Genomic DNA, 27,410 nt, shown 5'->3' on the forward strand with positions numbered 1-27,410 from the left:
TTCCCATAACAACTTTTTAGCCACCAAGTCACACGGTGTAACGCCCGTTTCGATTATTTAATTATTTTAATGAGCTTTAGAATATATTTATATGATTGGCATGATTTATATGAGCTTTATGTGATTTATATGATTTATGTGAGATGTTATGACTTATTTTATTATTTAATAAAATAAGATTTGAAAATAAAATAAATATTAAGTTGAGGGGTTGTTTTGTGAATTTGTAGATTTTAGTGGTATAAAGAAGAAATAAGATGAATTAGATGAGTGGTTATAAATAAGAGAAGTTAGGTTTAGAAAAGTTTTACAAACGTACAATCAGTTTTTGGTGAAAAAGGGAGAAAAGTCAAGAGAAGAGTAGAAGACCTAGAGGCTGCGATTTCTACTTTCTAAGGTAAGGGTGAGACTAACATTCAGTAATTTTAAGTGTATAATCTTGATAATTAGATTTAACATGTTGTAGGTAGAGTTTGTGGGATTTTGAGAATTAGAGTTTAGAGAGAAATTGTTGATTAGATGATGGAAACCTGTTGAATTGATGTAGAAAACAGTGTTCAGACCTTAGAATCTTTCATAGTACAATGATTAGAACCAGTTTTGGGGTTGGGTAGATGAAAATTGGGATTTTCGTTTCAAAAGTTGGTGTCTAAACGTTTTTGCAAATAAGGGATTATGTGAGGTTCTGGAAATTGATTTTTTTTTTGGGTGGTTGAAACTTGAATTTTTCTGTAAGTTATGATAGAGCTTAGTGTCAAGAGCGTGTAGGCGAAAACGGCATCGAAAACGGGTTAACGGTTTGGATTTTACGCGCAAAAACGTGAAAGTTAGAAAAATCTGATGTTGTCTGTCGAGCAGAAATCGGGCTACGATTTTAGAAATTGGACTATGATTTTGACCAGGTTTTGGGGTGTTTCAGCACGAAAAAAATCGTACTACGATGGGGAAAAGTCAGGCTACGATTTTGCCTGACCAGGAACTTTTAAAAATGCATTTTTCTTCAACCAAATTGTTTCCAAACTTCTTCCTAAGTGTAGGAACTTCATCCTAACTACCTAGAGATGTTTTTAGGGAAGAAATAACTTTGTATAAGGATCTAATGAGTTCGTGAGCTGGTCTTTGGGGTAGTAATGAAATGGGTTAGGCCCATTTAGATGTTGTGAATTAAGCCCAATTAGGTGAACCTATATAAGCTCTAGTTGGTAGAGGAAATAGGTTCTTTTGCCAACAATTTCATTTTCAATTAAGAAGAGATAGAGATAGAGATAGAGAGAAGGCAAGGGTTTGGAGAGGAGATCTAGAGAAGGCTAGAGGGAGGTCAAGCTTCAAGGATTGGAGCTAGGTTTGGAGCTAAAGTGAAGCCTTAGTTGGTGTTGAGAAGAATTAAGGTGAGGGGGTTAGGCTTAAATCATAATCCTTTAGTTTAATTCTACCCCAATTCTTTGCATAATTGTGGTTAAGTGCTTAATTTGATTTTGGTTGTAGAATTTCGTGCTTAATTTGGTTGACATGATTATGTACATGAATTGAATGTTAAATGTGTTGTTGTTGTTGAATTTGTATGTCAAAATGGGTAGATATGAACATGATATGTTTTTGCATGAAATTGATGATGAATGAAGTTGTGGTTGTTGAATTGTTGATGAATTCATGTTCAAATGTTGTTGTTGTTGTTGTTTTAACATGTGATGTTGATGAATTGATGCATTGGGTATCATGAATTGATGAATTGATGATGAGAATTGTTGTTGTTGTTGTTGTAAGTTGTGGAAGTTGGTGATTTGATGAATTTTGTTGTGTTGATGTTTAATCTCAAAACTTGTGTATGTTTAAGTGTTTTGAATGTTATATGACCTATAAACATCTTTGGGATCAAGTTTTGGGGTTTGGAATGATCAAAATTGGGATTTTTGGGTGAAAATGGGTTAAAACCCGAAAGTTTAATTTCTGAACTGAAGCAAGCCTGTTCAGAAGCTGACGCAGTTTAGAACCTGATACTGTTCAGAAGCTGACGCTGTTCAAAAGCTGACGCTGTTCAGGAGCTGATCCTGTTCAAAAGCTACTGTTCAGACAACACGCCCTGTTTTGTGTTCTTGCGTCTTTTTCTCACATTTCTGTTTTGATTTGGCTCTTTCCGTAAACATGAAAGTTGTAGATAATTTTGTTAGATTTCCAGAGGCTTTGGTTTGACTTGAAAATGATTTTTGGTTTGAGAGTTATGAGGAAAATACTCCAAGGTGGTCTTAGGGAAATTTTACGAAAATTCCGCATAACTATTTCTAAGTCAACCCAGACTTTATGGAATGTTTCTTAACTTCAAACTTATGTTCTCTAAGTTCATTTAAGATGTTTAATGGTATTTAAACTATGGTGTGAGTGATCTAACCTGTTTTGACTTGAAAATGGAAATTTCTTGAAAAGTGATAAAGTGAGAAGAACTTTGTGATTTTCATGATTTCGTCAGATTGGGCCGGTGAAACGTAATTGTATCCTCTATGCTACTTATAAGTAGCCTAGAGGTATACTTAGTTGAGGCATTGTTGTTTACTTGGTTTTGGTTTAAATGCTCAATTATTTCTAAAGTAGCGATTCTTAGAGATGAAATTTGTTGGAAATGTTTTTAAGAGCCGATTGCTTTATGTGTCCTTGTGGATAGTTGATATAATTTACGTGGAGATGATTGATGACGTATATATGTGATAACTATATGTTGATTGAATTATGAAAGTTGTTGGTGATTGTATATATGTCAACTGGTGAAGAATTGTTGTCGATTGCATATATACTAATTGTTGGTGATGGTGAGGTGATTTGTTTGTGTGAACATATGCATGGTAGTTGAGTCATATGTTCATGCATTCATGACTGATGGTGGAAGATTTTATATCCAATTGAGGTGATTACGATGATTTTGTTGCATCGAAGGTGACAACCTTGAGGTGATTTGGTACCACATGCATGTATGTGTCGAGTTTAGGCATATCACATTGCATGAGTCTTGTTTGTTGTATTGAATGGTGGATGTTGATGATGAGTGTGCTTTGTGAATACATATTTGTAATGATTGAAGTTGTTATATGACTACGTATGTAGAGGTTAAATGATTATGGTGATTAATTGTGAATTGAACTCTTTTATCTAAATCAAGTTTTTATATATTGATTATGATTAATGTAATGCTAACCTCCAGTGGTTTTGACCGCCTACCTGTCTATATGGATAGGTAGATGTTGTGCAGGAGTAGTCGCTTGGTGAGTTGCTTGTGGATGTTTGGATAGCGGGAGCTATCTCCGCTATCATTTTGGCGTTGTAGTCTAGGGCTCTGATTAGGTTGAGTCGGTGTCCTAGTATTGTCGGATTATTTTATTTTGGAGATGTACTCTTTGTTGAGTTTTGAAGAATTTTATGTTGATCTTATTTGACCATGGCATATGTATTGATGGAGATATATTATTATATTCCGCTGTGACTGTTGAGATATTTTATATATATATATATATGCATGTATGTTTGGATTTTGGATTTTTGTGTTAGACGTAGCGTCTATTTCTTGAATATTTGTTATATTCGCGTGTTTTATAACTTCAATAGAAATAGGGTGTTAGAAGTTGGTATCATAGTCGTGGTCAGTCCTTGTCCGAACTAGTATTCGTTGATTTTCCTGTTTGTACGTGAATGGTAATGAGTTACCTTCGGTGCTTGTTTTGTTGTGCTGTTGTTCTTATCTGTTGGTTGGTTTTGTGTAGAAGTGAGATGGCTGGTGGTAGAGATGATGGAGCGATTGCAGAGGCTTTGACTGCAATGGCACAAGTGTTGGCTCAAGCTAATGAGCAGGCGGCAGTTGGTCATCGTGATCTTGGAGAAGCTGAGGAGCGGAGGCTTGATCGTTTCTTGCGAAACAGTCCGCCGACGTTCAAGGGTAGGTATGATCCGGATGGAGCTCAGACATGGGTGCAAGCCATGAAGAGGATCTTTCGTGCTATGGTGACTAGTGAGGATCATAAGGTTAGATTGGCTACTCATATGCTTGCTGAGGAGGCTGAGTATTGGTGGACCAATGCTAAGGGGAGGCTTGAGGCTGGTAGAGATGTCACTTGGGCTAGGTTCAAGACTGAGTTTTTGAGGAAGTACTTTCCTGAAGATTTGAGGACTAAGAAGGAAGTGGAGTTCTTGAACTTGAAGCAAGAGAACCGTTCAGTGGCTGAGTATGCAGCAAAGTTTGAAGAGCTTTCGAGGTTTTGTCCGTACATCAATGCGGAGGATGCGATGGTTTCCAAGTGTGTGAAGTTTGAAAGCGGTTTGAGGCCCGAAATCTATCAGTACATGTGTATTCAGGAGATCCGTGACTTTGACACTTTGGTGCACAAGTGTCGTATGTTTGATGAAGCTAGAAAGGTCAAGGTGAATCATTACAAGGCTATGAATGAGAAGAAGGGAAAGAGTCATGGATTTGGGAAGCCGTACAACAAGGCAAAGGCAAGAATTGAGAATCTGGTGGAGGCTCTAAGCCGAATGTTGCTGAGGTGAGGTGCTACAAGTGTGGCACATTGGGTCATTTTGCTAATGATTGCAAGAGTGGTGAGAAATGCTACAAGTGTGGGGAAGCAGGTCACAAGGCGTTTGAGTGCAAGAAGAAGATCACTTGCTACAATTGTGGTGAGAAGGGGCATAACAGTACTAAGTGTACCAAGCCGAAGAACGCGGCAGGAAAGGTGTTTGCATTGAATGCGGAAGAGGTGGAGCATCCGGATAATCTCATCTGAGGTATGTGTTTTATCAATAGTACTACTTTGATTGCAATTATTGATACTGGTGCTACACATTTTTTAATTGCGGCTAATTGTGTTGAGCGTTTGGGTTTGGTTGTGACTCCGTTGTCGCGAGGGATGGTTATTGACACCCCGGCTAGTGGATCGGTGACTACTTCTTTAGTGTGTGCTAAGTGTCCTGTTAGCTTTGCTAATGTTGATTTTGAGTTGGATCTTGTGTGTCTTCCGTTGAAGCATATGGACGTGATTTTTGGTATGGATTGGATGTTGACTTTTGGTGTTAACATTAACTGTTTGACCAAGAGTGTAACGTTTTCTAAGCCGGTAGCTGAGGAAGGTGGGAAGTTCTTGACCGCGGATCAAGTGAAGAAGTCTTTGGACGGTGAAGCTAGTGTGTTAATGATGTTTGCTTCCTTGAAGGAAAGTAGTGAGAAAGGAGTTGGTGATTTGCCGGTAGTGCAAGAGTTTCCAGAAGTTTTTCCGGACGACATTACCGAGTTACCACCGGAGAGGGCAGTTGAGTTTGCAATTGATTTGGCACCAGGAACGAATCCTATTTCGATTGCCCCGTATCGGATGTCTGCATCAGAGTTGGGTGAATTGAAGAAGCAGTTGGAAGAGTTGCTCGAGAAGCAGTTTATTAGGCCGAGTGTTTCTCCGTGGGGTGCTCCAGTGTTGTTGGTTAAGAAGAAAGATGGAAGTATGAGGTTGTGTATGGATTATCGGTAGTTGAACAAGGTGACAATAAAGAATCGGTATCCGCTTCCGAGGATTGATGATTTGATGGATCAATTAGTTGGTGCAGAAGTGTTCAGCAAGATTGATTTGAGATCAGGATATCATCAGATTAGAGTGAAGGCGGAAGATATATCCAAAACTGTGTTCCGAATGAGGTATGGACACTATGAGTATTCTGTGATGCCATTTGGAGTGTCTAATACGCCAGGTGTCTTCATGGAATATATGAATAAGATATTTCATCCTTTTCTGGACCATTTTGTGGTGGTGTTTATAGATGATATTTTGGTGTATTCGAAGTCAGAAGAGGAGCATGCCGAGCATTTGAGGATTGTGTTAGGAGTCTTGAAGGAGAATAAGTTGTTTGCTAAGTTGTCGAAGTGTGAGTTTTGGTTGCGGGAAGTGAGTTTCCTGGGTCATGTGATTTCTAAAGGTGGTATTGTCGTGGATCCGTCAAAGGTTGATGCAGTGTTACAATGGGAATCACCTAAGTCTATTTTTGAAGTTAGAAGCTTTCTTGGATTGGCAGGTTATTATCGAAGGTTCATTGAGGGATTCTCTAAGTTGGCGTTGCCATTGACGCAGTTGACTCAGAAAGGACAAGCTTATGTTTGGGATGCTAAGTGTGAGAAGAGTTTCCAAGAGTTGAAGAAGAGGTTGACTTCAGCTCCAGTGTTGATTTTGCTGAATCCGAAGGAATCGTTTGTTGTGTATTGTGATGCTTCTAAGATGGGTCTTGATGGTGTGCTTATGCAGAATCGTCAGGTTGTGGCGTATGTTTCGAGGCAATTGAAAGTGCATGAGAAGAATTATCCGACTCATGACTTGGAATTAGCGGCGGTTGTGTATGTGTTGAAAATTTGGAGGCATTATTTGTATGGTTCTAAGTTTGAGGTGTTCAGTGATCATAAGAGTTTGAAGTATATGTTTGACCAGAAGGAGTTGAATATGAGGAAGAGAAGATGGTTGGAGTATCTTAAGGATTTCGATTTCCAGTTGAATTACCATCCTGGAAAGGCGAATGTTGTTGCTGATGCTTTGAGTAGGAAGTCGTTGCATATGTCTTCTTTGATGGTTAAAGAGTTGGAGTTGAATGAGCAGTTTCGAGATTTGAGTTTGGTTAGTGAGATTTGAGTTTGGTTAGGGATGCTGAAGCTGGCAAGTAATATTTTGGAAGAGATTAAGAATGGTCAGAAGGAAGATTTGGAACTTGTAGATCGTGTGGTGTTGGTTAATCAAGGCAAAGGTGGAGACTTCAGGTTGGGTGAAAACGGTGTTTTGATGTTTCGTGATCGTGTTTGTGTACCAGATGTTCTTGAGCTTAAGAGACGGATTTTGGATGAAGGTCACAGAAGTAGTTTGAGTATTCATCCAGGAGCGACTAAGATGTATCCGGATTTGAAGAGGTTGTTTTGGTGGCCTGGAATGAAGAAAGAGATCGCAGAATTTGTTTATGCTTGTTTGGTTTGTCAGAAGTCTAAGATTGAACATCAGAAGCCGTCGGGTTTGATGCAACCGTTGTTTGTGCCAGAGTGGAAGTGGGATAGTATCTCTATGGATTTTGTTGGAGCCTTGCCGAAGACTGTTAAGGGTTTTGATTCGATTTGGGTGATTGTTGATCGGTTGACGAAGTGATGAGTCATAGAATAGTCTATTTTACTGCATTATTTAGTTTAGTTTTATTTAAGATTTGATTTAATTTTATTGCATTTTATTTCCTTTTAGAATATTTTACTTTAAATTGCTTTTTATTTTATTTTAGGAACGAATATATGGTGGAAGGTGTCTTGGAGCAAAAGAAAGAGGACTGGAGCAAATACAGTGCGAAAATATGAAGATACGGGACAAAAATATAATCCCACCAAGTCAGAAGCTTGGCACGGCCCGTGCCAACATGTGCCACGGCCGTGCCCGTTCCAGAAACCTCTTTTGCTGCTTTTTCTTCGGGCCTAAGTTACCATGTTGCAGCTTTACTGTTTTATCCTTTTAGTTGCTTAGTTTCTAAGTCGATTGTAAAGCTATAAATAGAGTAGCTCTCCACCATAAACATTCACCTTACCTTTGCTTAGAATATTTTAGTTATTATTTCAATAAAGTCTTTTATTCCTTTACTTTCTCTTTCGCAATTTATTTTTGTCTTCTCTCTTCTTCCCCCATGTCTACGATGAACATGAGTGAGTAGACTTCTTTGTCTTGGGATTGTTGGGAAGTCTAATGACATAATCCTAAACAAACCAAGCTTAAACCCTAATTTTATGTAACCCTAATTTCTAATCTAGATTCACCGTCTTAACATGGATTAACAATTATCAAACTGTGGAAGCGAAAGCGGAGGGTTTGAAAATCGTTAATCCATCATCCCAAACATCAATTCATAAAGCGAGAGCGGAGTTTTGATGTTGGAACAAGTGAATCTAGACAATATTTGCAAAACAGTGAAATAGTCTTTGCAATTATTGAGACACAAGTAGTTTCAATCCTATATGCATCTTCTAGTAATCAAGTCAGCGAAATAGGCTTGGTTACTAGAAGTAAACCCTCACCGGACTTTCATTGGAAAGGTGAGGGGCTAAAGGGAAACCGGTCTTTAGAAATTAGTGTGTAAACCATAAAATTATATGTTTAAGTCTTGTCTAGTGAAGGGTTTGTTGTTATGACGAACCAATGATCCCAAGGCTCTTTATTATTATTGTTAATTACTTTCAGCAATCAAACCTCCTTTTACAAACTTTCTCCTCCTCTAATCATTCTTTAAAAAGTTAATTAAGTTGAACAACTCCCTAGTGGAACGATACTCTACTTACTACTATTACTTCGATAGGTCGTGCACTTGCGGTTTGGCCCTATCAAGTTTTTGGCGCCGTTGCCGGGGAGTTAACTAATTTAATTAACTTTTCTTTAGTGATTAGATTTCTCTCTTCTTCTTCTTTTCTTTTTAACTTTTTATTTTTCTGTTATCATTAACTTCTTGGGTTCCCAACCTTTTATGCGAAGAACTAGAAATCGAGCGGTATTCATACCCGAGATAGAAAGATTCTTACATAGAAGGAGGAGAGCAGCACAAAATAACACCGTCATGGCTAATCGCACTCTCAAAGAGTATGCAACGCCGTCTATGGCTGAGCCACAAGCTGTTATTGTGTACCCAACGGTTGAGGATGACAATTTCGAAATCAAGCCTGCCCTACTTAACTTGGTGCAGCAAAACCAATTCTCGGGATCCCCCACTGAGGATCCCAATCTTCACATCTCTGTTTTCCTACGAATTAGTGGAACCATGAAGAAGAACCAAGAGGCCGTAAGACTTCATCTCTTTCGCTTGGTTCCATTCCCTCGAAGTCGGTTCCATTACTTCATGGGATCAGATGAGGCAAGCATTCCTTGCCCGATTCTTTCCACCATCTAAAACCGCTAAACTTAGAGACCAAATCACACAGTTCAACCAAAAAGATGGGGAGTCTCTCTATGATGCGTGGGAGCGTTTCAAAGGAATGCTAAGACTTTGTCCCCACCATGGCCTAGAGAAGTGGCTTATAGTCCACACTTTTTATAATGGCTTATCTTATACCACTAAGATGTCTGTTGATGCAGCTGCAGGTGGAGCACTTATGAACAAGAACTACACGGAGGCGTATGCCTTGATTGAAGACATGGCTCAAAATCATTACAAATGGACCGACGAGAGAGCCATCACTAGTTCTTCATCCTCCAAAAAGGAGGCAGGTATGTACGAAGTCTCTAACTATGACCACCTTGCTTCTAAAATTGATACACTAACCGAAAAACTTGATAAACTCAATGTTAGTGCTATCAATTCTACTTCTACTCCTTCTTGTGAAATTTTTGGTATAACTGGTCATGCCGGTGTTGATTGCCAACTAGGTAGTGCTATTAATGGTGTTGAGCAAATGAATTATGCTCAATACAACCAAGGGATGAGACAAAATCAAAATTTTTATAAAAACCAGAATCCCTATGGACAAGTAGCACCACCCGGTTATGCAAACAACCAGAGATTCACTCAGAAATCTAATTTGGAAATTTTGTTGGAAAACTTTATTGCCAACCAAAACAAACAACTTCAAGAACTTAAAAACCAAACTGGATTTCTGAATGATTCTCTTTCCAAGCTCAATACCAAAGTTGATTCTATTGCTACTCACTCTAAAATGCTTGAAACTCAAATCGCTCGAATAGCCCAACAAGTGGCTACCTCTTCCCAAACACCGGGAGTCTTTCTTGGTCAAACCGAAGCCAATCCCAAAGCCCAAGTTAATGTCATATCTTTTGGTGGTAGTAAGTTAGGCGAAACTTTTGCTAAGGTTAAAAACATTGGGAAAGAAAGTGTCAAGCCCTTAGGTGATAAAATTGTGATAGAAGAAGCAAAACCACTTGAAGAAAACAAAACTTCATCCCCCTTAAATCTTGATAAGCTTAAACTAGAGGGTAAGTTTGAAAAATTTGTCAACATACTTAGGAAGATTTGCATTAAACTTCCCTTTACTGAAGCTTTGTCTAGGATGCCTCTATACGCCAAGTTTTTAAAGGAAATTTTTTCAAAGAAAAGGCCTATAGAGCATAGTGAGACAATAGCTTTGGCTAAGGACACTAGTGCAATCATTCAAGAAGCACCCCCTAAGCTTAGAGATCCAGGTAGCTTTGCCATACCATGTGAAATTGGGAACGAAACCATAAACAAAGCCTTATGTGACTTAGGAGCTAGTGTTAGTTTGCTGCCTTTGTCTCTTCTCAAAAGGATAGGGATAGGAGAGTTGAAACCTACCGAAATAGAATTGAAGCTAGCTGATTGTTCTACCATGAAACTTGTAGGATTTGTCGAGGACATACCTGTTAAGATAGAAGGGATATACATCCCAACTAATTTTGTAGTCGTTGACATTGCAGAGGACGAAGACGTCCCTATAATCCTAGGTAGACCTTTTCTCGCCACTGCGGGAGCTCTTATAGATGTCAAGAAGGGTAGGATAGTTTTTCAAGTGAGTGATAAGATGGTAGGATTTGATTTGGAAAATGTTATGAAAGGTCCCGCTCTTTACTCTTGTTGCATGCTTAACAATCATGTTGTGAAAGAACGTTTTATGGCGTCATCTACACAATATGATATCTTTGATCCATTCTAAGGACTCTTTCTAACCGTCAAGCTAATGACATTAAAAGAGCGCTTCGTGGGAGGCAACCCACGCATTTTATTGCTTTTGTTTCGTTTTTCTTTTTTTTAAGTTGTTTTGTAGGTAATTGTCCAAGTGTGATTCGAAAAAAATCAAGGAATTGAAGTCCTCCTTACTAGAAGGTTGGCACGGCCCGTGCTGAGGTTGGCACGGCCGTGCCATGGTTTGTAACACAAAATCAGCCCAGAGCCACAGAAGGTTGGCACGGCCCGTGCCAAGGGTGGCACGGCCGTGCCCGATGTCTGCACCCCTATATCATCAAATTTTTCCTTCCTCTCCATTCATTCTCAAACCACAAACTTCTCTCTACCTTCAAACTTCTCTCTAAACCTCCATAACCTTCAAACATTCAAACCTTCATATCTCCCTCAAATCTTCATCAATCTACTCAATTCTTTCACCAATCAATCACAAACTTCATTCTAAAGACAAACCACCAATCATAAACATCTTTCATCCATCCAAACCTATAATTCACCAAAACCCTAATCTTTCAAAACCTAACCCAAACACCACAAAACCTTAACCAATCTCCATATCTAAACCCACAAACCTTCCTTAAACATCAACCCCAACCCTAAACCAATCCTTTCCACCAAAAATCTTCCCAAACCCTAAATCTTCAAACCAATTCAAACAAAGGTCAATGGCTTCAAGAAGAAGTGGTAAGGAACCAGCAAGATCTCAAGGAGGTCCTCCCCCAAAGAAGCAAACACAAGTCAAGAATCATGGAATTCAATTCAAAGACAACAAACAAAGGGACAGGTACAAAATTCTTACTTCTAAAACCTTACATCCCTCTAGATATCCTGATTCCTATGATTTGAATGTGCTAGGGCTTAGAGATGATGTTTTTAGGTTGATAGGTAGGCTAGGTTGGACTAATATGCTAATACCTATGAGGGGTTATGAGAATTTTACTTATGAATTTTTAAGCTCACTTGTTTTTACCAAAGATAAGTTGAATTTTTATAACCCTAATCATAGAGTTGTTTTCCGGTTAATGAATATTGATTATAATATGTCTCTTCAGCACTTTTGTGAAGCCTTAGGTTTTGCCAATGAGGGGTATATTCATGATCATTGGGATGATAGTCTAAAACTAGATAACTATGACCCAGCTGCCTTTTGGAACCGTATCACCGGCCTTGTTAACTATGTCCCTAGAGCCAACAAAGCTAGTAACATTCACAACCCGGTCCTTAGGTACCTTCAACGGGTAATGGCTTGCACTATTTGGGGTCGAACCGAGCTAGGAAACACTAGAACCGATGAGTCGTTCATGTTATGGGCAATGCTCTACAACCACCCCGTCAACACTGGCTTTTATTTGATTGATTACCTAGACTTTGTAGCTACTAGACCAGCCGGTAGGGGAGACATAGTGGTGGGTGGCATCATTACATACATAGCTAGGTGTTTTGGTGTGAGTGAGGATGAGGGGATCAAACCAATTGAGGGAAACAATAAGCTTAACCGGGAAGCCCTCATTGCTATGAATTTCATTAAACATCGTCCACCACTCCATTACCAACTTAAGCTTAATGTGCCAATCATGTTTTTATTGCCTAACCCACCTCGGACTACCACCGAGGTGGAACAAAATTGGTTGTATGTTGATGATGTGCAGGTTCTTGGTGAGCAAGATGATGATGAGGGAGAAGGTGCTAACTTGCACCATGATGAAGGAGAAGGTGCCAACTTGCACCAAGAGGAAGAATACCATGGGCATGATGCCGGTGTACTTAATGGAGATCAAAGATGGACATGGATTCACAATGAAATCGAGAGGATGAGCACCGAGCAACAAAGGCAAGGTGTTGAAATCTTCGGCCTTCGCAATGAAGTTCAAAGGGGCAACCGTGTCAATGATGAAAATAATGAGATGCTCCGTCGGATGATGCAACACCTCCAACTTCAAGGTCCTCCTTATGAACCTCAATAAGAACATGTGAGCTTTCCTCTTCCTCTCTTCCCTTCTCTCTTCTTCTCTCCCTAATTCTTCTTCTTCTACTCCTTCTTCTTCTTCTACTTCTTCTTCTCTTTTAATTTCTTTTTCTTTGAATCATTAAGGACAATGCTTCCCCTAAGTGTGTGTGTGTGTGTGGGGGGGGGGGGGGGGGGGGGGCTAATAAAGTGTCTAGAGTCGTAGTGTTTCCAAACTCCCTTGAACTTTATTCTTTTTGTTTTGTTTTTATAGCAAGAGGCATGACTAGTAGCTTGTTTTTAATGTAAAAAAATGGCAGGAAAATTTTTGTTTTGTCTCTTCTTTAAAGGTTGCTTCTTGTACATGAAAGTAGTTTCTTGTGTTTCTTATGTTCTTGCTATACCCATATCTTGTCTTTGTGAAAAATTCTCCAATGAGAAAAGCACCCGGTTGCAATCTTTGAGCAAATGTATGAATAGGTATTTTAAGGAACACGTTCTATCTTTAGTGTTAACTTAGACCCTTTAAAGTATTAAAAGTAAAAGTAGTATAAGTTTGTGTGGGAAAAATCAATGTTCTTAACTGTTATATTCTTAAATTGTTAAAGTTAAATGGGGCAGGAGAATGGCACCAACATGTGGGGGAAAGGACAATCCCTAACTTCCTAACTGTGGTGGTGACCCCCTAATTTAAACTTAAAGGGAAACAAATTCATCAATGTTAGGGGAAAGGACAATTACATCCAAAAAGACTTCCTACGCGGAGATGAAACAAACAATAATTTTGCAACACTGCTTAGGGTGATTTTGAATCTAGGGGGAAAGGACAATTACATCCGAGAAGACTTCCTACGAGGATAGATAGCCCCTAAGCATCTGCAGCCCCTTGTGCTTAATTGTTAATCTAATCTAATTTTACCTTAAATTCCCATCACTCTTATATGAAATGAAGAAATGACTTTTCTCGGTTACTTTAGCATTAAGGATAGAACCTGTTCCTCATAATATCTGTCTTATACAGGAGCAAGAAAAGGGTTGGACTGTACACACACACTCACTTTAGCATTAGTATACACATAAATACCCACTAATTAGGAGTACGAATTTCACAAAACAAAATCATCAATTCATCAATTCAACAATTAATCATAAGCTAAGAAAAGTGATTTTGAGAATAAGTATCTAACCCCCTTACCTCAAAGCTTTACCAACACTAGCTATGGCTTCACTCTCCCCTTAGCTCTTGAATTTCACCTCTCCTAAGCTCTTGGTCTTCTTTCCTCTAAGCTCTTCTCTTGCTCCCACTTTCTCTCTCTACCTCTCTCTATGTTTATGACAATTTGTGATAATGAGAAATGACCTAGTTTTTCTCTTAAGGGATATCCTTATATACACCACATGTTGGGCTAAATTAGGTTAGAGATTAATGGGCCTCTAAAACGGTGGCATTTAGGGTGCACAAATTGTTAAATTTGTGCACCATACACAAGTTGGAGAAATTTATTTTTAACCGTTAGATTAAAGAGAAACATTAATCTTATAATAGTCTGCCCACACCACATACTCCTCACTTTGTCTTCAACCTTTCTACTTTTTTTTTTTTACAAACCTTTCTACTTTTTTTTTTACGGTATACAAGCAACAACCAGACAAAGAAACAGGTCAACAACCTTTAAAAATCCTCTTTCGCAGACGACACCAACAAGAACAAAGGCCAAAACAATGCTTGGCACAAATTGCAACCACCAAGGCACACGAAGCTAAAAACCACATCCAAAATAAAAACAAAAGTATGCAACATTAATTTTCAACTAAAAATTCTCTCCCACCTTGATTTTAATTCTTGAAACATTTTAAAGCTGTAACATTGATTGTGTGTGGTGAATTCTATGCCACAGTATATATGCAGCAAGTTTTTTCTCTGAATTTAACCTCCTGCAAAAATTCCCGGTGAACTTAACCTCCGGCTACAATTCCGGCAACCTCCATAACACCGCCGTTGACGAGTGGTAGTCTGGTGGTGGTGGTGGTGGTGCGGCAACATGCTGTCGTCGGTGGTGAAAGTGGTGGTGGGTTTATGGACAGATCCATTCGATCCACTCAAATCCATCGTCGGCAAGTGGATCTCCGGTATTATACTGGAAACAAATGCTCAGATTTCGATAACGTTTGCGGCACCGGCAGAGGAAGCTGTTGAGTTTGCTTGTGGTGGTGGGTAGCGATGAAAAGGGGAGAACGTAGGAAGGTTGAAGACAAAGTGAGGAGTATGTGGTGTGGGCAGACTATTATAAGATTAATGTTTCTCTTCAATCTAACGGTTAAAAATAAATTTCTCTAACTTGTGTATGGTGCACAAATTTAACAATTTGTGCACCCTAAATGCCACCCTCTAAAACTCATGTCACTAAATTCTCAAAAAGTTACTACACTTACTTAAACCGTTAAAACACCGGATAATTAATATCCCTAAATTATTACAACTAGTTATTTCTATCTTAGTAAAAGTAACTATTCTCACAAAAAAAAATAACCTTCTTAAAAAAAAACTAATTTACCCTCGCTCACCAAATGACCAAAATACCCCTAAGTCTAAAATGACTAAAATACCCTTCTTAAGCTGGAATGCAATAATCCCGAATAAAATACACACAAATACAAGTAATCACACACAAACACACATAAAAACAAATAAAATAAATCTGACGAAAATCGGGCTGTTACACCCGGCAACGGCGCCAAAAACTTGATAGGGCCAAACCGCAAGTGCACGGCCTATCGAAGTAATAGTAGTAAGTAGAGTTATCGTTCCGCTAGGGAGTTGGTCAATCTAATTAACTTTTAGAAAATGATTAGAGGGGAAAGAAATAAGAAGTTGGAGAGTGCAGTTTTTGAAAGTAAATAACAATAATATTAAAAAGCCTCGGGATCATTGGTTCATCATAATAACGAATCTTTTCACAAGCAAGCCTTAAACTTATAATTATACGTTAATCTTAATTACTAAGGACAAGTTTCTCTTTAGCATATCACAGCTCCTCTCGAAGTCAGTGAGTGTATCCCTTCAACAACCACACCTATTCTCATGGGTGATTGCCTTTGGGACCCTTGAAGATCGAAACTTTATGTGTCCCAAGGTTTGCTAGACTATTCTCATGTTTCGCAAACCTTGTCTAAATTCACTTGTTCGGATATCAAAGTTCCGCGTTCGCTTTATGAATTGATATCTATGATGATGAATTAACCATTATCAAACCCTCCGCGTTCGCTTCCACAGTTTGATAATAATTAACTCATGTAAAAACGGTGAATTTAGATTAGGAATTAAGGTAACAAATAATTAGGGTTTAAGGCTTGGCTTGATCCGGATTACGTCATTAGACTTATCCAACGATCCCAAGACAGAGAAGTTTACTCACTCATGTTCATCGTAGACATAGGGGAAGAAAAGAGAATGCGATAAAAGTAAATTGCAAAGGAAGTAAAAGGAAATAAAGACTTTTTATTGAAATAATGCTTGAAATAAACAAAGTAAAAGGTGAATGTTTTTGGTGGAGAGCTACTCTATTTATAGCTTTACAATTGACTTAGAAACTAAGCAACTAAAAGGGTAAAACAGTAAAGCTGCAACAGGGTAACTTGGGCCCGAAGAAAAAGCAGCAAAAGAGGCTTCTGGAGGTGGCACGGCCGTGCCACATGTTGGCACTGGCCGTGCCAAGCTTCTGACTTGGTGGGAACATATTTTTGTTCCGTATCTTCGTATTTTCGCACTGTATTTGTTCCAGTCCTCTTTCTTTTGCTCCAAGACACCTTCCACCATATATTCGTTCCTAAAATAAAATAAAAAGCAATTTAAAGTAAAATATTCTAAAAGGAAATAAAATGCAATAAAATCAAATCAAATCTTATTTAAAACTAAACTAAATAAAGCATTAAAATATACTAATCTATGACTCATCAGGAGTGGAGTTCCTCTTTTTCATGCAAGTGTCTAGATTAGGGCTCTGATCTAGGATAGTCCTTGCATGTTGTTTCATTTTGACTATGTATCTTGGAGTTGTTGATATATTCTGTTATTTGGGATTTGGAGAATACAATTGTATTTTGTTGAGATCTGGAGATGTTTTATGATTTTTAAGTATGTCCGCTGCTTTGTTGTGTAACATGATCTTTATGGATGTATTGTATTGTGGTTTATTCGGAGACGTAGCATCTATTTTTAGAATATGTCTGATGTATTCGCGCATTTTACCGCTTATTAGAAATAGGGTGTTACAAGTTGGTATCAGAGCCGTGGTCGGTCTTGTCCAGACCAAAACCCGTTGAATTTCCTGTTGTATGCGACATGTACGGAAGTACTGTCGGTACTTGTTTTGTTGTTCCGTTCTTTTAGGTGGGTTTGAGCGTAGTGGGGGAGTAACAGGTTGTTTCAGGTTCGCTGGGTCTGGCAAGGGAAGGTATCTTTGGCTGCGGAGGCTCAGTTGGTTGTGGTTTGTGTTAATGTTCCTGTTGTTTTTGAGTTGGATCTTGTGTGTCTTCCATTGAAGCATATGGATGTGATTTTTGGTATGGATTGGATGTTGACTTTTGGTGTTAACATTAATTGTTTGACCAAGAGTATAACGTTTTCTAAGCCGGTAGCTGAGGAAGGTGGTAAGTTCTTGACCGCGGAGCAAGTGAAGAAGTCTTTGGATGGTGAAGCTAGTGTGTTCATGATGTTTGCTTCCTTGAAGGAAAGTAGTGAGAAAGGTGTTGGTGATTTGCCGGTAGTGCAAGAGTTTCCAGAAGTTTTTCCGAACGACATTACCGAGTTACCGCCGGAGAGAGAAGTTGAGTTTGCAATTGATTTGGTACCTGGAATGAGTCCTATTTCGATTGCGCCTTATTGGATGTCTGCATCAGAGTTGGGTGAATTAAAGAAGCAGTTATAAGAGTTGCTCGAGAAGCAGTTTATCAGGCCGAGTGTTTCTCCGTGGGGTGCTCCTGTGTTGTTGGTTAAGAAGAAAGATGGAAGCACGAGGTTATGTGTGGATTATCGGCAGTTAAACAAGGTGACAATCAAGAATCGGTATCCGCTTCCGAGGATTGATGATTTGATGGATCAGTTGGTTGGTGCAGAAGTGTTTAGCAAGATTGATTTAAGATCAGGATATCATCAGATTAGAGTAAAGGCAGAAGATATATCCAAAACTGCGTTCAGAACGAGGTATGGACACTATGAGTATTCTGTGATGCCATTTGGAGTGTCTAATGCGCCAGGTGTTTTCATGGAATATATGAATAGTATTTCATCCTTTTCTGGACCGTTTTGTGGTGGTGTTCATAGATGATATTTTGGTGTATTCGAAGTCTGAAGATGAGCATGCCGTGCATTTGAGGATTGTGTTGGGAGTTTTGAAAGAGAAGAGGTTGTTTGCTAAGTTGTCGAAGTGTGAGTTCTGGTTGCGGGAAGTGAGTTTCCTTGGTCATGTGATTTCTAAAGGTGATATTGTCGTGGATCCGTCAAAGGTTGATGCAGTGTTGCAGTGGGAATCGCCTAAGTCTGTTTTTGAAGTTAGAAGTTTTCTTGGATTGACAGGTTATTATCGGAGGTTCATTGAGGGATTCTCTAAGTTGGCGTTGCCCTTGACGCAGTTGACTCGGAAAGGACAAGCTTATGTTTGGGATGTTAGGTGTGAGAAGAGTTTCCAAGAGTTGAAGAAGAGGTTGACTTCAGCTCCAGTGTTGAGTTTACCAAATCCGAAGGAATCGTTTGTTGTGTATTGTGATGCTTCTAAGATGGGTCTTGGTGGTGTGCTTATGCAGAATCGTCAGGTTGTGGCTTATGCTTCAAGGCAGTTGAAAGTGCATGAGAAGAATTATCCAACTCATGATTTGGAATTGGCAGCTGTTGTGTATGTATTGAAGATTTGGAGGCATTATTTGTATAGTTCTAAGTTTGAGGTGTTCAGTGATCATAAGAGTTTGAAGTATCTGTTTGACCAGAAGGAGTTGAATATGAGGCAGAGGAGATGGTTAGAGTATCTTAAGGATTTCGATTTTCAGTTGAGCTACCATCCTGGGAAGGCGAATATTGTGGCAGATGCCTTGAGTAGGAAGTCTTTACATATGTCTACTTTAATGGTGAAAGAGTTGGAGTTGATTGAACAGTTTCGAGATTTGAGTTTGGTTAGTAAGTTGACGCCAGATGGTGTGAGGTTGGGAATGTTGAAGCTGACAAGTAATATATTGGAAGAGATTAAGAATGGTCAGAAGGAAGATTTGGAACTTGTAGATCGTGTGGTGTTGGTTAACCAAGGTAAGGGGGGAGATTTCAGGTTGGATGAGAACGGTGTTTTGATGTTTCGTGATCGTGTTTGTGTGCCAAGTGTTATTGAGCTTAAGAGAAGGATTTTGGAAGAAGGTCATAGAAGTAGTTTGAGTATTCATCCAGGAGTGACTAAGATGTATTAGGATTTGAAGAGGTTGTTTTGGTGGCCTGGAATGAAGAAGGATATTGCAGAGTTTGTGTATGCTTGTTTGGTTTGTCAGAAGTCTAAGATTGAACATCAGAGGCCGTCAGGTTTGATGCAACCGTTGTTTGTGCCGGAGTGGAAGTGGGATAGTATATCGATGGACTTTTTCGGAGCGTTGCCGAAGACTGTGAAGGGTTTTGATTCGATATGGATGATTGTTGATCGGTTGACAAAGTCGGCACATTTCGTTCCTATCAAGACCGGTATGTCTGTGGCAAAGTTGGCTGAGATCTACATTAAACAGATTGTCAGATTGCATGGTATTCCTTCTAGTATTGTGTCGGATAGAGATCCGAGGTTTACTTCTAAGTTTTTGGAGAGTTTGCAAGATGCTTTGGGAACTAAGTTGAGGTTGAGTTCCGCTTATCATCCTCAGACTGATGGTCAGACGGAGAGGACTATTCAGAGTTTGGAAGATCTGTTGAGAGCTTGTGTGTTGGAGCAAGGTGTCAGTTGGATTGAATGTTTACCGTTGATTGAGTTTACTTACAACAACAGTTTTCATTCTAGTATCAGAATGGCACCGTTTGAAGCTTTGTATGGTCGGAGGTGTAGGACTCCTTTGTGTTGGTATGAGTCAGAAGAAAGTGCTTTGTTAGGACCGGATGTTGTGCAAGAGACTACGGAAAAGGTTAAGATGATCCAAGAGAAGATGAAAGCGTCTCAAAGTAGGCAGAAGAGTTATCATGACAAGAGGAGGAAGGACATTGAGTTTCAGGTTGGTGATCATGTGTTTCTGAGAGTGAATCCTGTAACCGGTGTTAGTCGTGCTTTGAAGTGTCGGAAGTTGACTCCTCGTTTTGTTGGACCCTTTGAGATTGTTGAGAAGGTTGGGGTTGTAGCGTATCGAATTGCATTACCGCCATCTTTGTCGAATCTTCATGATGTGTTTCATGTGTCTCAGTTGAGGAAGTATGTGTATGATGCGTCTCATGTGATTCAAGTGGATGATTTGGAAGTAAAGGATAATTTGACTGTTGAGACTTGGCCAGTTAGGATTGAGGATCGTGAAGTGAAGCGTTTGCGTGGCAAGGAGATCGTTTTGGTTAAAGTGATTTGGGTTGGACCGACTGGTGAGAGTGCCACTTGGGAATCGGACAGTAGGATGAGGGTTGTGTACCCGGAGTTGTTTCCTTCAGGTAATTTTCGAGGGCGAAAATTCTTTTTAGTGGGGGAGAGTTATAACAGCCCGATTTTCGCTAAATTTATTTTATTATTTATTTATGTGTGTTATATGTGCTCTTATGTGATTATTTGCCTCTGTGTGTATTTTTGGTTGGGAATTGTAGAATTCGGTGTTAGAAGGGTATTTTAGTCATTTTGGACTTAGGGGCATTTTGGTCATTTTGAGAGTAGGGGTAATTTTTTAATTTTGCAGGAAGTTATTTTTTTTAGTGTTTAGTGAGAGTTACTATTTTACCAAGTCACTAGAGGGTGTAGTAAATATTTTATTTACCGTTAAGTGACAATTAGTGTTATATTTTACCGGTAAGTGAGTAGTAACATTTTTGAGGTTGAATTAGAAATGGGTTAGGCCCATTAAGGTTTGTGAGATAAGCCCATTAAGTGAGCCTTTATAAACTAATGATTAGTGAAGAGATAGGGTTACAAACATTTTAATTTCATTTTTCATTTGAGAAGATAAGAGATAGAGGCTAGAGGGAAGAACAAGATCAAGGGTTAGAGCTTGAAGAGGGGATTCATCATCTAGGAGCTAAATTGAAGCTTGGGTTAGAGAATCTTGGTGCTAGAGGTAAGAGGGTTAGGTTTCAACCATAATTCATCTTCTTTTTTTTACTTTTTCTCCTTACCCATTTTTGTTAAATTGATGAATTGAACCTAATTGTTGTAAAATTCGTGCATAATTGTTGTTGTTATGTTTGAGAACATGATTTATATGATAATTGCATGTTAGTATGTGAATTAACATGTTTAAATGCATAGTTGTTGGTGTTTTGTGTTCTTGAGCAAGTTTGATGAGAATTGATGTTGTGATGTTGAATTGTGCATGAATTTGTGCTCATTGGTTGTTGTTAATGATTTGGAACATGTTGTTGTTGAATTGGTGCTTTGGATATCAAGATTTATGAATTGATGAAGAGATTTTGTATTATTGTTGAAAGTTGAGAAAGTGGTGATAATTTGGTGAATTTTGTTATGTTGATGATTTAATTCCAAAACTTGTATGTGTTTAAGTGTATTGAACCTATTTTGACCTATAAACACTTTCTGGGACTTGTTTTGGTGAATTGGGGGATTGAAAATTGGATTTTGGGGTAAAAATGGGTTAGAACCCGTAACAGAGTTCTGGAATTCTGATGAAGGACGCTTTCGCATGCTTAGGACGCTAAAGCATCCCATCAGCGTCCCAGAAGCGTCCCAAAAGCGTGCTGTTCCAGGACTTTCTGGAACTAGGACGCTAAAGCGTGCAGAGGACGCTTAAGCGTCCTAGCCCCAGTTCAGCAACTTTTGATTTTTGTTTTCGAGCACTTGGGGACCAATTCGATACTTCTAAAATGTTTCTTTGGACATAATTAACCTCTGTTTACACCTTTAATCCTACTGGAACATGATTTGATTTGGTTTGGACTTGAATTCGTGAAAATCGTCTAACTTTTGTAAAAACGGTCCAAACGTCGATTTTTCCAAAAACCCGTTTTCTTCGGAAATTGAAGTGGGATTAGAGTTGTATAATGTTTATATGATTTCTAAAAATGGTTGTGATTGGTTCCATCAAGTTTGAACTTGTTTTGCTTTGAAAATGGAAAATTTTGTGAAAAGTGATAAAATGAGACGAACTTTGAGTTTTTCGTGAATTCGTCGCATTTGACCGATGAAATGCTTATGTAACCTCTACTGCACACATATGTGAATTGTTAGAATACAAGGCATAGGCAATTGAGCTTGTTTACTTGGTTTTGACTCAAATGCTCAATTAATTTAATGTTGTGATTTTGAGAGACGAACTTGACTAAAGATGACTTTTGAGAACCAATTGATTGTGAATCATTTATGGAGAATTGTTATATGTTATGTGAAGATGATTGGTGGTGTAATTATGTGACAACTTCATGTTGTGTGATTTTTGATGTTGTTGGTGATTGTATATATGTTAAGTTGGTGGTGAATTATTGATGATTGCATATATACATGTATTGGTGATGGTGAGGTGATTATTGTTTGTGTGAACATATGCATTTGTAGTTGAGTCATATGTTCATGCATTCATGACTGATGGTGGTGGATTTTATATCCAAGACTGATGGTGGCGGATTTTATATCCAATTGAGGTGAGTACGATGTTTTTGTTGCATCGAAGGTGACGACCTTGAGGTGTTTTGGTACCACATGCATCTAGAGAAGAGTCTAGAACATTGCATGCATTTGAATAATTGATGAGTTGTGTCATAATTGAATATATGACTTGGTGAATTTGTGTATTGGTGAATGTTGTGATTATGTGGATTGGTGTATATGTACATTGGTGAATTTTGTGGATGGTTGTGACTAATTGTATTATGCTCTAATTGCATGTCTTAATTGTTTGTGCTTATACACTTGGTGAATCAATTGATGATGGTTATTTTAATAATAATGATGAGGTGAGATTTATATATGTGTATATATATATATATATATATATATACATATATGATGTGGTGATGTTCTTTGATAATGATGATGGCTTGCTTATAACTTCGATATGATGAATTGTACTTGTTGAGATAAGCATGCTAGATGAGTAATGAAGTGAGTAATGTTTTCATTGAATGATGTTGATAAATGATGAGCTTTTGTTGATGACTTGATTTAGAGGTTGAATATGCATGCTATGCTATGATAATAATGTGGAGCTTGAAATGTAAGTGATGGGGGATAATAATGATCATGTGATGCTAGTATTCTAGGAGGGAGGGTTATGTATATGTGATACGTGTATGATACACTTGTTGATATGAACTTGGAATGATGATATGGAATGGTTTGAATGGTATGAGAATCATGAATACTGTGAATACATGTATGGTTTGTTATTTTGTATTCTTGAATATATCTTTCATTTCCAATGTTCTTGTTTAAATCTTTTATGGATTATGATGATGTAATGCTAACCCTCAGTGGTCTGTGGTGGACCGCCTACCTCTCTGTATGGATGGGTAGACGGCGTGCAGGATGCTTAGTTGTTGCTTGTTGATGCCGAGGAGTGGAGTTCCTCTTTTTCATGCAAGTGTCTAGATTAGGGCTCTGATCTAGGATAGTCCTTGCATGTTGTTTCATTTTGACTATGTATCTTGGAGTTGTTGATATATTCTGTTATTTGGGATTTGGAGAATACAATTGTATTTTATTGAGATCTGGAGATGTTTTATGATTTTTAAGTATGTCCGCTGCTTTGTTGTGTAACATGATCTTTATGCATGTATTGTATTGTGGTTTATTCGGAGACGTAGCATCTATTTCTAGAATATGTCTGATGTATTCGCGTGTTTTACCGCTTATTAGAAATAGGGTGGTACACCGGTGTTGCTGGTCAAGAAGAAAGATGATAGTATGAGGTTGTGCATTGATTACCGACAGTTGAATAAAGTGACGATAAAGAATAGGTATCCACTTCCAAGAATTGACGACTTGATGGATCAGTTAGTGGGTGCACGTGTGTTTAGCAAGATTGACTTGAGATCGGGTTATCACTAGATTAAAGTGAAAGATGAAGATATGCAGAAGACAGCTTTTTGAACACGTTATGGACATTATGAGTATAGAGTGATGTCTTTCAGTGTTACAAATGCACCTGGTGTGTTTATGTAGTACATGAATCGCATCTTTCATGCATTTTTAGATCGCTTCGTGGTTGTGTTCATCGACGATATTTTGATTTATTACAAGTCTGAAGAAGAACATGGTGAACATCTGAAAATCGTTTTGCAAGTGCTGAAAGAGAAGAAGCTAATGCTAAATTGTCAAAGTGTGAATTATGGTTGAAGGAGGTAAGTTTTCTTGGCCATGTTATTTCTGGCAGTGGTATTGCAGTTGATCCGTCTAAGGTTGAAGTTGTAGCACAATGGGAGACTCCTAAGTCGGTTACTGTAACACCCCGTTTTCCCAACGTAAAGATTTTCATAATTAAAAATCAGAGTATTTCACTTTAAACAGAATGCTACACTTCTTAAAAATTCATAAACTGAATGAATAACAATTTATTCTTCAAAATCATTTAACATAAGTAATTCAAAACTTCGCAGCGGAAATTAATTCAACAATAAAAATAATCTTTTGCACACAGGCCTCATCATAAAAATCTCATAAGTCTTGTTCAACATTTACTCATAAAAATCCATAAGTAATACGTAAGGAATAGAAATAGAAGACACAATCTCATCCTGTTACGTATCAGAGCACCTAAAGACACTGTAAGAGATAGCCACCCACGACTGCAGCTAATCTTGATTACCTGCAAGTTACCCATACGAAGAGCAACATTTCCAAGCAGAGGGGTGAGATTTCTCAAACAATAATATTAAACATATAAATCATATAAAGTACATTCAACAACTTAAACATCTTATAATTCATTAATCATATCTAACAACTTAAACTTCCTTAACTAGTGTCATTATCTTCTTATATTGGTCGTAAAACTATCTTAATACTAATCATAAACATCTTCATATATTATCAATTACTAATCTTAACATCATCATATAACATCAAATAATAGTCTCCAACAATCATCACATAGCATCAATATTAATCACAAACGTCACCACATTTCATCAAACATTATTTATAAGCATCAACACCTAATATCAAATATAATCATAAGCATCATCATGTAATTTCACATAAGTATTATTATCAAAACATAGCATTACCGAAAACAACTTCATAATCAAATTCGTAATCAACTTCATATATCAACATAATTATAACTCACATAACATCTTATCATAAATCATTCGTCTTCATTCATCATAGCACTTCATTAATAACTTATCAACTTGACATCTTAACAACTTGACAACTTGACATCTCAACATCTTAACAACTTCAACTCGACTATGCAACTTCTACTTCGCAAATCATCTTAAATCATCTTAGACATCTTCATTATGCATGTGGTACCACCAGGGCATTAAGCCCTCTTCTCTAAGGTCATAAAGGACCTGTCGGGCATTGAGCCCCCATCTCTGACTATGCAACGACCCAACTCTAATGCAACGACATAACTCTCGTACCACTTAGACAACTTCATGAACATATATGACATCCTAACATCTTGACATCTTGACAACATAACATCTTAACAACTTGATGACTTCATAACGACTCGACAACTTAACAGCTCTTATCATCTTAACGTCTTAACATCTTAGCATCTTGACAACATATGGATCACATAAATAATTCATGTCATATCATAATATAACAATATCAAATGATAATAAACAACATCTCAAAACATCATATTCATCAATCATAAACAACTTCATATAACATCGTATTTAAACATCGACAATAATTCACTATGTATATTTGTAAAAACATAATAAATTATCCACAACATATTTTCATGTCAAACCAAAGCTACTGGAAAGATATCACAAATATCAACAACTTTCATGTTTACAACAAAGATCAATTCAAAACAGAAACATATGAACAAAACGCAAAAACATGAAACAGAGAATGCTGTCACCGTACAATTTTGCTAAGACCTCCCTGTAGTATTTTCATCATAACTCAAAGACCAAACATCATTTTCACATCAAACGAAAGCCACTAGAAAGCTAACAAAATTATCTAAAACTTTCATGTTTACGCCTAAGACCAATTCTGTACCGATCAATACCAGCTTTCATTTTAAATACGGAAAAGTTGTGCTGAAAGTCCATAAAAATTTACTGTGACCTACGTGTAGTAATTTGACCATAACTCAAGTTCTATAAATCGTTTTGATGTGAGACCAACGGCATTAGAAAGCTAACATCCATACCTACAACTTTCATGTTTACACCTAAGACCAATTACGCACCGATCAATACCAGTTTTAATATCAAAATTCGGGCAGAATGCAGATTTTCTTCAAGTTTCACCTAATCTCATGGTGCTAACCTCAAACCTACTTCCAATAATCATCTTATGGATTATCTAAGGTCTGTACACAATTTCTACATCAATTCAACAAGTTTTCATCATCTAATCATCAAATCTCTCTCAAAACCGTAATTCTCAAATTCTCACAAACTCTCCCCAACTTGTTAGATGTAATCTAATGATTTAACAACTTAATATTAATGCAAGATAGTCTCACCCTCACCTTAGATTAATTCCTGAATCAGCAACAGCGTTCTTCTTTCCTAAGGTATTCTCCTCTTCTCTTGACTTTTCTCTTCTCTTCTCTTCTTTCTTGTTCTCCTCTTTTCCAAAAAGTGGTTTAAGGTAAACTCTTTCCAACCTAAGTTTCTCTATTTATAATACTAAAAATTCTTCTCAAATCTATTTAGGCCCAACAGCTTATTCTTCTTTCTATTCTAACCCTCAAATCCACTCACACTAATAATCCTCATATTCTAATAAATAATATTTCTCTACTAAATATATAATAATACACCAAATAACAAATATATATCTATAACAATTAACAAATATATTATGCTAGTAAATACCAACATATAACATAACAAAATATCACTCAACAAAATATAATAACTAAATTATAAAAAGACATCTAATCTCAACAAATCATATATCCCTCATATACATCATATAAATATATAAATATATTCTAAAACTAATTAAAATAATTAAATAAAAAGGAGGGCGTTACAGTTACAGAGATTAGAAGCTTTTTGGGATTGGCTGGTTATTACAGAAGATTTATAGAAGGATTTTCTAAGTTAGCACTACCGTTAACACAGTTGACTTGTAAAGGAAAAGCTTTTGTGTGGGATGTCCAGTGTGAGTGATGACACTAGGTCATACGCTATTTTTAGCTCAGTTTTTATGTAAATTTAGTTGAGTTCAGGTGTTTTGACATGAATTTGAAGCTGAAAAAGGACTGTTTTGTAATTCTGAAGATGAAGGAAATCGTACTCCGATTTGGTTACATCGGGCTACGATTTGGATGATGATTTGAGACATGTTGTCTCGTAAAAAATCGGAGTACGATTTCATGCAATCGGGCTACGATTTGACAACGCTCCTGGCATTAAATCTGACTTGAATGATCCATCGTGCTCCGATCTGCAGCATCGGAGTACGATTTACGCGTTTCT

At 37.7% G+C, this 27,410-nt stretch overlaps 1 non-coding gene across 1 annotated transcript; it reads right to left on the reverse strand.

Annotated features, from left to right (window-relative positions):
* Positions 1–8,920: 8,920 nt before the first annotated feature.
* Positions 8,921–9,027, reverse strand: LOC146946657 (small nucleolar RNA R71). The gene has a single exon (XR_015029428.1). It is a non-coding gene; the product is annotated as a small nucleolar RNA R71 (small nucleolar RNA).
* Positions 9,028–27,410: the final 18,383 nt, after the last annotated feature.

This window comes from Medicago sativa, chromosome 2 (genome assembly GCF_051527215.1).
Source record: "Medicago sativa cultivar Bolivia chromosome 2, Bolivia_mono, whole genome shotgun sequence".
Taxonomy (NCBI): Eukaryota; Viridiplantae; Streptophyta; class Magnoliopsida; order Fabales; family Fabaceae; genus Medicago; species Medicago sativa.